The sequence below is a fragment of the Bos javanicus genome, chromosome 4 (genome assembly GCF_032452875.1).
Source record: "Bos javanicus breed banteng chromosome 4, ARS-OSU_banteng_1.0, whole genome shotgun sequence".
In the NCBI taxonomy this organism is placed as follows: domain Eukaryota; kingdom Metazoa; phylum Chordata; class Mammalia; order Artiodactyla; family Bovidae; genus Bos; species Bos javanicus.
The window spans coordinates 80683189-80697996 of NC_083871.1; the positions used below are offsets into that span (position 1 = coordinate 80683189).

A 14808-nucleotide genomic window follows, 5' to 3' on the forward strand; every position below is an offset into this window, starting at 1 on the left:
TTTCTTCCATGCTTGAATGATGTGAAAGAGGACCCCAGCCTTTCACTGGCTCCACCTGTGGGAGCCAGATATTAGTGGAGAAGCTGGATGCTGGAGCCAGGGGATTCCTTCAGGAGCCACCAAGTCAGGGTCTGGGATGTGCACAGAGAACTAATGGCAGATGAAGCTGAATTGGGGAGGGTGGGGAAACTTAAAAATCCCCATAGAACACCTATGGGGAAACACCAAGTAGTAGGTGGAATCAGGAAAAATCAGAACAAAGTCCAGAGGTACCTCCCTTCCAGAAGCAAGTAGACAGTTAAGGAAGGCTTCTAAAGTCCCCTAGCTCTCCTCCAGGCTCCCAAGTAGTGAGGTCTAGAGGAGGAACAGGACAGCATTGATCCAGAGCCAGATCTTGGCCCCAATCCTCTTTCTAAACAGTCAGAGTCACAGCACTAGCTGTAAATTGGATATGCAATTAAGGGTTTAAATTAAGCCACACTAAGTTTTAATTACCAAATGTGACCAGGAAGTTATGGAATACACCCAAGATTTTGTTAAGGGAGGAGAAAATAGTGGCTTCTACATAGCACAATTGAACACAGAGATTTAAAAAAAAAAAATACATACAGCTATTTTAGTTTTCTTTGGCTTTTCAGTTGTAGTTCCTTCAAGACCCCATTGTCATAGAGGTTTTTACTGAAAGCAATTTTCATGCTCTCTTGGTCAAATAATCCAAGAATGTTAATTTCCCTTTTCTTTTCCTTACTTTTTGCATAGTTCTGGGATTGCATAATGTAGTGTCACTCATTGATCACCCCATATTAAATCTTTCCCTAAAAGTTCAAAGTCAAGTATTTGGTCATTTGCAAGAGAATCTATCTGGCATTGAAGGCTAGGTCTCCAGAGTGAAGGGATTAGACGACATGCCAAAGCATTGCATCTGGTTCCCTGGGTGACAGCCTAAGGCGTGCACACAGCAGGAAGGATGCTTCAGCCAGACTTAAAGCAGAGCATGAGCCTCCATTCTGAGCACATGCTTGAGTTGACCTCTGTTTATATTTAGTCACTCTTGTATATACGCAGCTTTATTCTGGATTAAGGGGGCCTTCACTTGATGTAAAATACTTTTAGAAAACCCTTTTTCAATGAGGGCAATCTCTAGTGATCAGACCAGATTGCACAGACCAATCGGTAGAATAACAGTAAGTCTGGTTAGTGCACAACTCGAGACAGGAGCCTCCCCGCCTTTATTTTTATGTGATGGCTCTTGCACCAAAATCTATTTTTTTGTCACCAAAGTTAAAATGGAAAAGTAAATACGTTTGAAAATGAAATAGTATTTGTTTTTCTGCTCTTTAAGCCTAAATTATGAATCTCTAAGCCTAATATTTTTCCAGATCAGTAAAATAATTTTTTTTTCCAGGAGCCTTCCTAAGGCCCTTCTTCTTTAAATTTATGGCAACAGTCTAACAAATTAATAAAGATTCATGTTAGAATGGATCCCTTCACTCCAGTGGATGACTATGTAACTTTCAGAAATCATTCCACAATCTTAAAATAGTCATTCTTCAAACAGCCAAGATAATCAATAAATGCCATTCCATGTGATCATTCCTATGACTGCCAAACTATGAAATCTTAAAATCTAGGGGGGAAAAAAATTAAAGAGGAAGAAACGTAAATACCCAGGATAAGACCAGAAATTTGGAAGCAGGAGATTTTCAGTAGGCTGGTCAGATTGTACATCAGTCAGTTCAGTTCAGTCTCTCAGTCATGTCCGACTCTTTGCAATCCCATGAATCACAGCACTCCAGGCCTCCCTGTCCATCACCGACTCCCAGAGTTCACTCAAACTCATATCCATCGAGTCGGTGATGCCATCCAGCCATCTCATCCTCTGTCATCCCCTTCTCCTCCTGCCCCCAATCCCTCCCAGCATCAGGGTCTTTTCCAGTGAGTCAACTCTTCGCATGAGGTGGCCAAAGTATTGGAGTTTCAGCTTCAGCATCAGTCTAAGTCCATTCATATCTGGAAGTCCATTTCATTGACTTAAGCCTAGAATCAAAGACCTACCATCATCCCCTTGAGGATCTGAAACCTGAAACAGGCATATTTCTTTAAGTACCTTTGCAAAAGTGCTTAATTTTCCATGAGAACTCACTGCCTTGACCTGGCTCCTGGAATTCAAGAAAACGGTGGAAAGTCCAGTCCAATAAGTGAATGACTTTTAAGAACTTCAAACTTTATTGTTTCTAATGGCAACCCAATGCATTTTCCATTGTAAAAAAAAGTGGGCAGGGTGGAAAGAGTATTTTGCGCTCAAGTAGCTCTTTCTAAGCAGAGAATGAGAGCGTGCAGCCCTCTTTACCCCGGTGAGAGCCTCACATTCTATATCTTGTTGGTTCAGAGCATCTTTGTTTCGAGTCCAGCCCCTGGTTGAGGGTCAGCTAACGAAAGACAGAATGAGGTTCAAATTCTTTAATTAGTTTTGTCAGTGATTCTCTGTGGTTGGCAATAAAAGAAATACTTTCTGGGAGATCAAGTTCTCACACTGGAACTTTGGATAGGATAAAGCACTTTGAAAGGCCAAGATCATTTTCAGCCCATTGTTCTAGCCTGTCTCTGAACTGGGATTTTTGTTAAAGAGCTTTGCAGCCAAAATTTTTATGTCATCCCCACAATCATGATACCAATAAGAATCTCTCTTTCAGACATTAATGCACAGAGACCTGCCATCTTAGAAGGACTTCATGAGACATTGAGCCAGTTGAGAGAAAAACAATTTTTTGTTTGGGAATGTTGTGAATGAGCAGTCTGGGATACAGATTCCCTAAAATGCTCAGAAGTCAAATCCTCCAAAGCAAGAGTGCTTACAGCAAGATGAGAGCGGCTCATTGAGGATGCTGATACTCGTTTAGAAGTCAATGTTGGAGGAGGAGGAAAAAAGAAAAAAAAAAAACTTTCAAAGAAGCATCTTTGGAATGACCATGCCCTTTCATAGCAGAAATTTCTATTCTCTAAACTCCGTGTAGGTCCTCTACAACTGACCACATACTTTGATACAAAAGCAATAAATAACCTTAAAACTATGTAACTTCATTGATATGGCCATGTCCTGAGATGGAAATTCTTCATATGGCATAGGATAAAAACAGGATTCCAGTTTTATCTCAAAAATGGGACATTGCAAATTCGGGCAAAACCCACAAAGGAGAAGTGACCATGTCTTTCCGGCTTATGGAGCAGCTGGAGCTTGTCTGGAAGGAACCACACCCGCTGCCTCCTCACTGAGTCATCGCCCGCCTCCCTCCTTAGGGAATACCCACTTCACTTCCTGACCGGGAGAAGGTTTCATACAGAGGCACCTCTTCTCTGCCCTCTGCTCTACCCTCTACATCGAGGTATGGGGCAGGGAAAAGGTGTCCAGTTTTAGGGTGATAATTAATTTCATTAATGTCTCTCTTGGGCAATCTGACTTTCCTCTAGAGGCCTCTAGCTAACGTTCACATTACACATTCACTTAAGGGGGAAGTGTTTACTTTCTAAAGGTTACCTCCTTTGAACCTGACTGTCTAGGGGATAAAAGATAATTCCTGGACTGAAAAAAAAAAAGGTACAAATGAACTTTGAAAAGAAGTAGAGTCAATAGAGTTACAGATGTAGAAATAAACTTATAGTTACCAGGGGATATAGAGTGGGAGGAATAAGTTGGGAGATAGGACTGACATATATACCCTTCAGTATATAAAATAGATAAAAAACAAAAAAACTACTGTATATCACAAGGAACTCTACTCAATACTCTGTAATGACCTGTATGGGAAAAGAATCTAAAAAAGAGTGGATATGTATACGTGTAACTGATTTACTTTGCTGTACAGCAGAAACTAACACAACATTGTAAATCAACTATACTCCAATAGAAAAAAAAAATTCCTTAGGAATATCATTTCTCTGATTTGAGGTGCCAGATGACTCAAAACCATCTTGGGACCATATCATGCTCACCAAATGAGAAATTCAAACATCAAGGCAGAAAACAAGATCAGAGAGAACACAGAGAACAAACGCATTTGTTTACCACTTTTGGAGAAAATGTTCATCAATTTCTGTTTCTCCCACTGGAGATATGTGTTTTATGGGACCGTCAAGGCCAAGTCTGCTGATGTCACACACATCTTGTCATGTGTAAGTCCTATTCCCAGCCTGCCATATCTTGGAGCTTTCTTTCCAGTGGAAGATAGCTCAGCCTCCGTACCCTGTTGCCAAATCGAATCTTGGAGACAGAGTTTTGGGTGAAGTAGAAACGAATTATTATTCATTTTATTATTGAAGTGAAGTGAAAGTCACTCATTCGTGTCAGACTCTGCGGCTCCATGGACTGTAGAATTCCAGGCTCCTCTGTCAGTGGAATTTTTCCAGGCAAGAATACTGGAGCGGGTTGCCATTTCCTCCTCCAGGGAATCTTCCAGACCCAGGGATTGAACCCAGGTCTCTTGAATTGCAGGCAGATTCTTTACCATCTGAGCCACCAGGGAACTCCAATAATATTAACTCTATTTTATTATTAGTTAATATTATTCTTTATAAAAGAATTATTATTATTGCTTTGCCAGGCAAAGAGGGACACAGTGGTCTCCCACTCCCAAAAACTCTGTGTCCCAACCCAGTGGAGTCTGGGGAGGAGTTTTATGGCAAGGTTCAAGGTGGGGTTGCTGATAAGACTAGAGTATATGCAGGGCCTGCCCTCCTTTAATCTCACCTTCTGTAATCTTCCTAATGAGCTTCTCTAGTTCCTTTAGTCTGGCCTCAGGAGTTCTTCTCTGGTGTGGAGAATGCTGACATCTTCCATTTGTTTGATTTTTTTCCTTAGTTCCCTAACTAGAGATTGAACCTGTGTCCCCTGCACTGGAAGACAGATTCTTTTTTTTTTTTTTTTTTTGGCTGAGTCTTCATTGCTTTTTCAAGAGCTTTCTCTAGTTAAGGTGAGCAGGGGCTACGCTTTGTGGTGGTGCACAGGCTCTAGGCGTCCGCACAGGCATCAGGAGTTGCAGCTCTCAGCCTTAGTTACTCCGCAGCATGTGGAATCTTCCTGGACCAGGAATTGAACCCATATCGCCTGCCTTGGCAGGCGGATTCTTAACCACTGTGCCACTGGGGAAGTCCCATTTGTTGGGTTTTTAATTCTGTAAAAGGGCTTAAAGGTCTTGTTATGAGTAACCCTTGAGGTGGAACCAGGACCCTGCCCCTGGGCTGTACGATTGTTTCTTTGCCGCTCCTCCCAGGACGCTGCATGGTCTTCCCTTCCTGGATTAGCAACTCAGGGAAGGTCATGGAGGCTAAGCAGAAAGGTTCCCCAAGTCCAGGAGCCCCTACTGGGTCCTGCCCAGTTTCAAGATCAAGCACTTGATTTATACTCAGAAGCGCATTGAGATGCAAGTGATTTCTTTTCACAAGGGCAATGCACTACACACATAACTTGTGAAATACTCAACTGCGTGGTGACTTTCTGTGTTATTATCTGGCTCTTAATTCAATACAATGGGCAAACATCCCCAGAGGGCAGGGAAGACGAACTTGCAGCTCACTGATGTGCTCTGACAGCTACCCTCTTCCACGGCCTGTCCGCTGGGCATCTCGTTATATCCGCAATGGTTACTTTCTGAACCTAGTGGTATTTGTGACTTTGCCCATGATGTCACCCGTTACTGATGTCTGCACATCAGGCCAGCCTCTTGGCTGCAACAATTACCTCCCTGTGCCCCAGTTCTGCAGCAGGGTTTGAAGTTTTCGTGCTGGGTCTTTTAAATTATTTCTTCTGCCCACCCTACTTCAGATTGCTCAAAAAAAAAGAAAAAAAAAAAAAAATAAAAGGCAAAGAACAGTAAGCCTGTCTTAAATTTGCCAAAAGACATTGTCTGGGACTTTTCAGAAGCCACATTCAATTTATGAATAAATGAAATGGATCTTCTCGACCAACCATGACAATAAGCACTGGCCTACATATTCAGAGCCTGAAAGAAGTTGAGGCAATGGGCCTAATGAGAAGCAGTCAGCGAATCTAATGAGAATCAGACAGAAGGCCTAATGAGACATTTAACATGCTCTGCCTCTCCCTCCTCTTTTGTTCAGTTTTCATGGGAATCTGTGTTTGGGGAGTTCAGTTGCACTGGCTACAAGCAGATACATATGGCCCTAGTGGGGTGATCCAGGAAACAATAGAAAGGCATGAAGATGGCCAGGGCTGGGGGGAGGGTGAACTTGGAAAATGTACCCACAGACCATGATAATGTGGCAAGGTGGGAGTTTTGGGGTTTAAAAAAATTTTTTTTCTACTTATATTTTAATTGTATGTATACCTTTTCCAGAACATCATAGAGTCATTGAGCTATTGGTGATGATACAGTAAACAGGCAGAGATTTTAATCTCATTACATCACTGTTTGGAGGGAAACAGAGATAAGAAAAGCATGCAGGGCTGTTTCTGTGGCTGGCTGTCGCCATTCAGAGAGAAATGACTGGAATGCAGGTACTGCACAAAGGAAGATGCCCAGAATAATCTCCTGATGAGGCAACACTCCTTGGAACACTAGATGTTTTCATTTGTTGACCTTGGATGGAATTGGCAGCTCCAGAGATGGCTATCAAATGAGAGGCTGGGCAGGACTGAAGGTGGGGGCGGGAGTGCAGGACTTCTGAGTTACAATTCTGCGGGTCAGTTACCTGTGCTGGCGGCACGTGAAGGAAATAAGGACACATCCATGCCACTGTTTGAAATTTTGTCTGACCTGTGGATTAAACAGTTTTGGAGTGTAGCTTGGCTTTGAAAGAATAGGCAAGATTTCTGTCTCATTATTTAGCTTGCAAGCCCAAGAAATTTGCATTGGCCCTGTTGCCTGTCTATCCCATAACAGTCTCTGTGGATACACACACTCTGTTTTATTTGCTGGCCCAAATATATGCAACTCCATCCCTCTCTCTATCTATTCCCTTACTTACAACAACACTTCTTTTGGTTATCAAGGTGCATCTGGGCCCACCTGCATCTGAAGGTAAGTCAAAGACTTGTTCTTTGGTGGCGCCACCTGGTGATCTCCTATGGAGACACAGTCTCAGCAATCAAATGACAGAATTTAGAGTCCGATTAGCCGAGGTGGGAGGGGGCGGAGCAGATGGGCACCAGCATTTATATACTTCAGGTGCTAGGCTCAGAATTCACCTGTTTCAGCTTTTTTAAACCTACCAAAATTCTATGGAATAGATCATATTCTCTAAATGCTGTTTTTCCTATGGGCAGGGGACTGTGCTGGATGCTTTATACACCATGCCTTGTTTATCCTAGTAACAACTTCATGATGTGTGAATTATGTGCTCTTTTGAGTCTAATTCCTTGGCTCTGTAATGGACTCCAGCCCCTACTTGCTGTGTGACTTTGAACAATTTACTTAACCTCTCTGTGCCTATAGTAATAGTACATACATCATAAAGGAAGCACTTGTAAAGTGTTTTTAAAAGTGTCTGACACATATTAAGCACTCAATATATATTAACTAGTACTATTATTAATAATAGCAGCCACAGCTACTCTTTCAGTGCAACTAAACATTGCTAGACAAAACTCCAGCATCATGACTAATCTCATATATTTCACGTCGATAAATCAGATGGACACTCAGTAGTGCCAGGCCACCCTACATGTATTTCTTTTTCATGTTCACTTTTAGATTTGCCCAAACAACTCCTTCCTATCCCTCATACGTTGACATCATGATCACGCCCACCCTTGGTTGATGAGCTTGCCTCATTATTGAGAAAACAATTAGCCAGGAGCTTTTTCATCCCTTCCCAACTGTATCTGCTGACCTACCTCTTCTCCACCCTCTGTCTCTGATAAGGGTGAAGTTCCCTTTCCCATTAAATGTTAATTGTTTGGATAACACATTTGAATCTTCTGCCCTCTAGTCTCTTCAAAGACTTGGTTCCAGTCTTGCTAAATCGTCACAATTTCCCTTTGTCCTGGATCACTGCCATCAGCATACAAACACCCCTCCAGTTAACACCCATTCTCTGCTCCCCATTGTTCTAGGTAGAATGAAGAAAGAAACAACTCATTCTAGTAAGATCTCTATTTCCACCATACTCTTCAGTCTGCCTTGGTCAAGGTCACCCAAATGAGGCTGTGGGCGGCCTTGCTCTCTCCTGGCTTTACTTCTCTACAGGTTTGATGCATTTTCCCTGAGTTGCTGGGACACCAAGCCTGCTATCTTGTTTCAACTTTCCCTCTACCCGCCTCTCTTGAGGAAACTTTACATGTGAATGGGCTCACCTGAGAGTGCCTTCTTGGCCTACTACTATCTATATCTTTAACTTAGAAAATTCATTCAGATCCATCACCTTAAATATCATCTGCATAAAAGTTGAAAAGAGACCTCCCTGGACTTCTGAAACTCCAGATTCAGATACCTCCTCTTGACTTGTCACTCCCATATGGGAATATACTGGTACCTCAAATTGCCACCACAATAATTTTGATACCATTCTCAAACATGGTTCTTGTCCAGTTGTTGTTGTTTTAATCTGTTTTTTGGTCTTTTTTATTGGTAGGTAGCATAACTGTTGACCAGTTTGTCATGTCAAAAGCATAGGAACCTCTAGGAGGAATTTGGATACCTCTTCTCCTTTCTCAGTCTTGAAAATCTGCTCTGCCTCCATGCTTAGCTCTCTGCATGGACATTTCCCACTGATGATTGCACAACCCCATCATTCCTTATGTGGCCACCAAAATGTGTCTCCTAAACTTTCCTAATCTCACACCACACGTCTACAATCCACTGGCCGCACAGCAGCTGCAGGCGTGCATGAAAATGTAACTCAGAGCACTTTCACCACTTCCCTTCTCAAATCCATCCAATGGCATCCTTTCACATTTTAGCCCAGTTTGCTCACCCTGGCTTTTGAAACACCACATAGCATAACATCTTTAAGAAAAATGATATGAAGTTTTTCCTTAATTCTGAGAGTTCTCCAGTAACTTTCCAATAAACTCGTTTTTTTAAAAGCCTAAGTCAAGCAGAGTTTAAGGTAGCTGCTTACAGTCAAAGGACCATAATTATATAGCATAGGGCTAGAATGGCATTTACTGTCTGGATCTTCATAGGAAAATGTTTGGGATGTGGATAAATTAAGGACCTATCAACCAGATTGCAAACTCCTTCCATCAGAGACCAATCGTGTGTGTATGTGTGAAGTATAATGAGAAATTCATAGGCACACACAGACATAATGATAGTTAAGAATTTGAGCTGCTTTGACTTTGACTTATAATTTCTCCATGAAATCTGACTTCTCCCAAAATTCAAAAACAAAACACTCCCATATTGTCCTAGAGAGGAAAAGAACTGCCAAAGTAAAGGCCTTTACTATGAGACCAGAGGACAAGTTCAACTTATCTACAAGGCACAGTGCTTAGGGCTCTTGATACTTTAAGGAGCCACAAAAGTATTTTACTTTTTTTTTTTTTAATCAGAAGAAAAGCATAATATAATGATAATGAATACAACTTGTATTATGTCCAACTTTATACGAAAGCTTCCCTGACGGCTTCCCTGATGGCTTCCCTGGTGGCTCAGCTGGTAAAAAATCCACCTGCAATGTGGGAGACCTGAGTTCGATCCCTGGATTGAGAAGATTCCCCTGGAGAAGGGAATGGCTACCCACTCCAGTATTCTGGCCTGGAAAACTCCATGGACTGTATAGTTGATGGGGTCACAGAGAGTCAGACACAACTGAGCAACTTTCACTTCACTTGTACGAAAGCAGTCATAAACTGCAATTTTTATCATTTTCTGTGGAGGAAGGGGTCACTGAAAACAAAAATGCTGAAAAGGCCCCCATAAAGGTTTTACCACAGCCCTGTTTCTGGAAGCCTTGCTCTCTGCAGGAAAGACTGGAGAAGGAGGCTTTGGGATTTCTGGTCCCACTTGAATTTCACTGATTGGGGAAGGAAGGCCAAATGAAACCCAAATGGAGTGACATAGGGAAGCAAAAATAGCAGCTTTCCACTACATTTATTTTGTTTCTGTTTAACAGACACTTATCTAAAGCTCACTGGACTCAAGGCAGTATTCTAATTGCTTTGCAAGCACTAAGTCATGTAATCTACTGTCTCCTACGTGAATACCAAGTGAGTATCAAACACCTTCACTTAACCTCTGCTAGGTTACTTCCTTCTCAGGGTGGATGTTCTTCTAAGACCCAAAGGAATGCAGCACAGAATTCTGAACTTGTAACTGCAATTTAGCAGACTTGAAATAGCTGAAAAACAACAAGGAAAAAAAAATTTTAAGTTTAAATTATAGTGCCAGGGGTTGATATACATGATGTTCATCTTGCTTAACATAAATGAAAGAAAGAAAGGGAGAAAGAGAGAAAGAAGGAGAAAGAGAAAGAAAGAAAGGAGAAAGGAGGGAGGGGCAGAGGGAGAAAGAAGTGTGAGCTGTGAGCAATGACAGAGTATCCTGTGTCTTTCAGACAGCCCCCTCACCCTTGAAGATGTCTTCCAACCTAACTTAATGAAGGCCAGTCTCCAGGCTTTCCCCAAATATGCAATCCAGTTAAAGGGATGTTGCTTCAGCAGGTCACAGGCAATAAAGCCTATCACCCTGCATTCTGTGGAGGTATGCACATAACGTGTTATAGTTGCTTTGGGTCTATATTTACATGTACCAGTGCCCACCAGTGCTTAAATTAACTGTTACAAAAACATAAATGTGATCCTTTCGCAGTGTTTTTCTCTCAATGAATTCCTCACATAGTGAAATTTCAAGTTGAAGCATCAGATGAAGTTGTGCTAAAGAGAGATCACCTGAACTTTTGTGAAATCTGCAATAGACCAGTTTTGCTCTGGCTAAAGAATCTGATGGGAAGAAACTCTCTGTAAACCATCCCATCTCAACTGTGGATACTCAAAAACCCAGGGGGCTTTCTAGAAGATTCTACCCAGATGAACTAAATCTTTGGAATTGTACCTGGGTATCCGTTTTTTTAAAAGTTCCATAGGTTGTGCTGATACGCAGCCAGAATTTAGAAAAATAAAGCACTGATTCCTATTTTGTAAATAAGTTCATTTGTACTTTTTTTTTTTTGTATTCCATATATAAGTGATATCATATGATACTTGTCTTTCTTCCTCTGATTTGCTTCACTCAGTATGGTGATCTCTAAGTCCAACCATATTGCTGCAAATGGCATTATTTAATTTTTTGTGGCTAACTAATATTCCCTTGTGTATGTGTGTGCGTGTGTACCACATCTTCTCTGTCCATTCATCTGTCAGTGGGCATTTAGGTTGCTTCTATGTCCTTGCTTTTGTAAACAGTGTTGCAATGAATATTGGGGTACATGTATATTTTTGAATTATGACTTTTTCCAGGTATATGCCCCCAAACAGAAATAGAGTCATAGACATAGAAAACAAACCTATGGTTACCAAGGGGGAAAAGGGGGAAGAAATAAATTTGGAGGTTGCATTGACATACACTGCTATATACAAAACAGATAGCTAATAAGGACCTACTGTAGGGGCTTCCCTGGTGACTCAGAGGATAAAGCATCTGCCTGCAATGCAGGAGACCTGGGTTCAATCCCTGGGTTGGGAAGATCCCCTGGAGAAGGAAATGGCAACCCACTCCAGTATTCTTGCCTAGAGAATCCCATGGACAGAGGAGCCTGGCAGGCTACAGTCCATGGGGTCGCAAAGAGTCGGACACGACTGAGCGGTCAATGGTAATGGTAATGGTATAACACAGGGGAAAAAAACAGGCAAGAATAAAAAACCCACGGGTTTCATACCAAGTGAGTACTAGGACTACTAACATTTCCAGATTAGAGTCCCAGCCCTTTGAATCTATGGAGCTGTGACCTCTTCCATGTAGCCCTACATTTCTCCATCTTTATTCTGGTATGATTTTTTAATTTAAGATGGTTATATACTCAGCTCAATAGTCCTAGTTTCAAAGTCTTTTGGGAATTAATTCCTCAATGAAAATCTTTCTTAGAACTGCAGAAAGGCAACTGTGAGGTCAGGGCTGGATCTCAGGGCAACTAGAAGTCCCCTCGGAGTCAGAATTGAAGGGGTCACACACCAAACACCAGTGACAGCATCACCAGAAGACAGTCTGCACCCTTGCCAGGGCAGGAAATAAAATAAGTCGTGGGATCAGTGCCAAGAAAATGGGCCTGAGCAGAAAGTGAGGATGATCATTTGAGCCCAATAAAGAATTCTCGAGGACCTGCTGTATTTTAGATATTGGGCCAGGCATTGTAGGTACCATCCTACTGTCTAGGAGCTGAGAGTGTAAGGAGGAGATGTCATCAAACAATTTCAAAATTACACGGGAAGTTATGAGCAGAGTGAGAAAGGATATTTGGCCCAAGGTGATGCCTGTGGGTAGACTTCTAGAACATGCAACCTTGTGTAACCATTGAGAAGTAAATGATGGTGATGCAAGTTAGGGATGTTCAGGAAGTGGACAAAGCAAGGATCAAGGCAGATCATGATCCAGCAGAGTCAATAAACCATATACTCTCTGGTGTGATCAAAAATTAGAAAGTTAGGCTGAAAAGGGCAAGGCCAGATGCACATGGTAGATCCACAGTGCAACATGGAGAATGGGGTTGAGTGGGGCTGGGGTTGAGCACATGGTCATAAGCGGATGAGCACAAGACCATGTGATGGGCCAGGTAAGAGATGGTGAGAGCAGGACTGGACCAGGGCTTTAGCAGTGAAGGTTGGTGTGAATGAACAGTTAAGTCCAATCAGCAGGACTGGTCGGATGTGTGGGCTGAGGGGAAAAGTGGGAGAGAGTAAATAACAAGAGTCAGACACTGGGAGAACGTTGCCTTGAGGACATGGATTTTGAAATGGGTGGAGATGGGCAATCTAAGATAAAGGCTCTGAACCACATGAGGGTTAGGGGTGCCAGATTTTAGTGGGGTACCAGCCTTGCAGCTCAGGCTGGCGCAGCCGTGAGTGGTTCCGCTGAATCGGGCATCTGCACTGAGAAAGGCGGAAAGATTGCGCTTGTCTCCTTCACTTTGGTTTGTAGTTTACTCATCGCCCTGACAGTTGGGATTAGTCTTTTCCTAATTCAATTGTTTTTGTAAATCCCCATTCATCTGATGATTGATTACAGGTGGCTGTAAACTAAGAAATGATGGAGCATCGCTTAGCCTCCCTTTGCTCCTTCCCTCAGCAAACCAGAGGCCTGGAAAATCTTGGGGTTGCCTCAGGAAACATAACGCACTTTAAAAGAGGAGCTGGAGGAAGGTAGAACATTTAAATTAACCTCCAGTGGAAACCCCAACCCACTTGTTATGGTCATTCTTGGCACCAGAGACCTCCCTTTTGGCTCAAATCCAGAAATACAAAAATGGTATAAAGTTTCAGGACAGAAAGTTGGCGTGGACCCTGTGGTGATTTCCTTGTCCACTGACTCCCCTGCCTTGGAATTCTGTCTAGACTTGGCTTCAAGGCACATTCCTTCAGCTTTCAGTAGGCAGAGGTGTCTGACTCTTGCAATGTGTACATGATTTAAAAAGAACGAAGGACAGGCTCTCAACAAACCACTGCTTTCTAAAGGTCAAATCTCACTGCTCCAAGTGTGACCGGGAAACGCAAATATATTCCAGATCACACAGCCCACAGGTGCAGCCATGTAGCACTGCAAATTTCATGTGCAGACCGGCAGGGTCCTTTTTTTGAGTCTCCAGATGCACAAGGAATGCTTTATGTACAGGAAGACAGAGGCTATATGGGGACAGCTGGGCTTTGGAGAAAAAAAGTATGGACATGTAGTTAACTCTACCACAAATCCACATGTTCGAGCCACCAACATAGGAGGGAAAAAAGAAGCAGGCAGGGGATTTCATCCACACATTCACTCCAAAAATGTGCAGTGTTTACTATATGTCAGACATTTTCCAAAGATACTTTCCTGCCTGTGACGAAATTGCTTATACTAGAGAAATTTGTTTCTTGCCACTTAGAAATCACTATGTAATTCAGGGAGTTAGAAGATCAGCATACCATTTGCTTCTGATTTATGCCATCACCAGGAAAGTGATTTTATGACTTTTTCTTGTGCCTAACTAACCTAGTCACTTCTCCTAAATGCCCTGGAGAGAAACATGCCCTGAAAAGTGGGTGTCGCAAAGGAAGCAGCCTGACTGAAGGAGGTTGGGAAATTTACAACTTGAAGTGTAAGTTCAACTCCCTGTGCCCAGTAAATAATTCCCAGGAGGCTTAGCCATGGAGAGCCACAGGTCTTCAAATTTTCCACAAACAGAAATACAATTGTAAGTGATGCTTACTGTGATGGTGATGATGATGATGATTGAACAGGCTAAAGAAAATATTGAAGGAGGCAAGAAGAATGAGGAAAAAGCACAAGACTAAAACGATAAAGTGAAGGCAGTGTTCATGGACATTGGTACCAGGGTATCATTCATTCAGAGGTATTTATTGGGTATCTATTATTTTCAGGCCATGCTAGGTGGAGGGAATATAATAGGAAACAAAGAAAGCAGACTTTCATGAAACTTTCACTATGATGATGAAAAAGAGAAAACTGAAGAAAACAAAATAAAATGTAGAATGCCGAGTGCTGTGATGGAGGAGGAGGTAAGAGAAAGGCAATATGTGTCTAGGATGTTAATTTTCTTATTGGATGTTGAAGAAAGAAACACCAAAAGATAACATTTTGGCAGGTTCCAATGGCTAAAGGGAAGAGCCTTTCTTTGAGCAAAGAGAGCTAATTATTTGACTTT

General features: G+C 42.2%; 1 protein-coding gene across 2 annotated transcripts in view; it reads right to left on the minus strand.

Annotated features, from left to right (window-relative positions):
• Positions 1–10030: 10030 nt before the first annotated feature.
• Positions 10031–14808, minus strand: part of SUGCT (succinyl-CoA:glutarate-CoA transferase) — an 861069-nt gene continuing 856291 nt past the window's right edge. For both annotated transcript variants that reach the window (XR_009736133.1, XR_009736132.1), the window contains one exon: positions 10031–10296. The gene's annotated coding sequence lies outside the window, so the exon portion shown is untranslated. The remainder of the gene's footprint in view (positions 10297–14808) is intronic.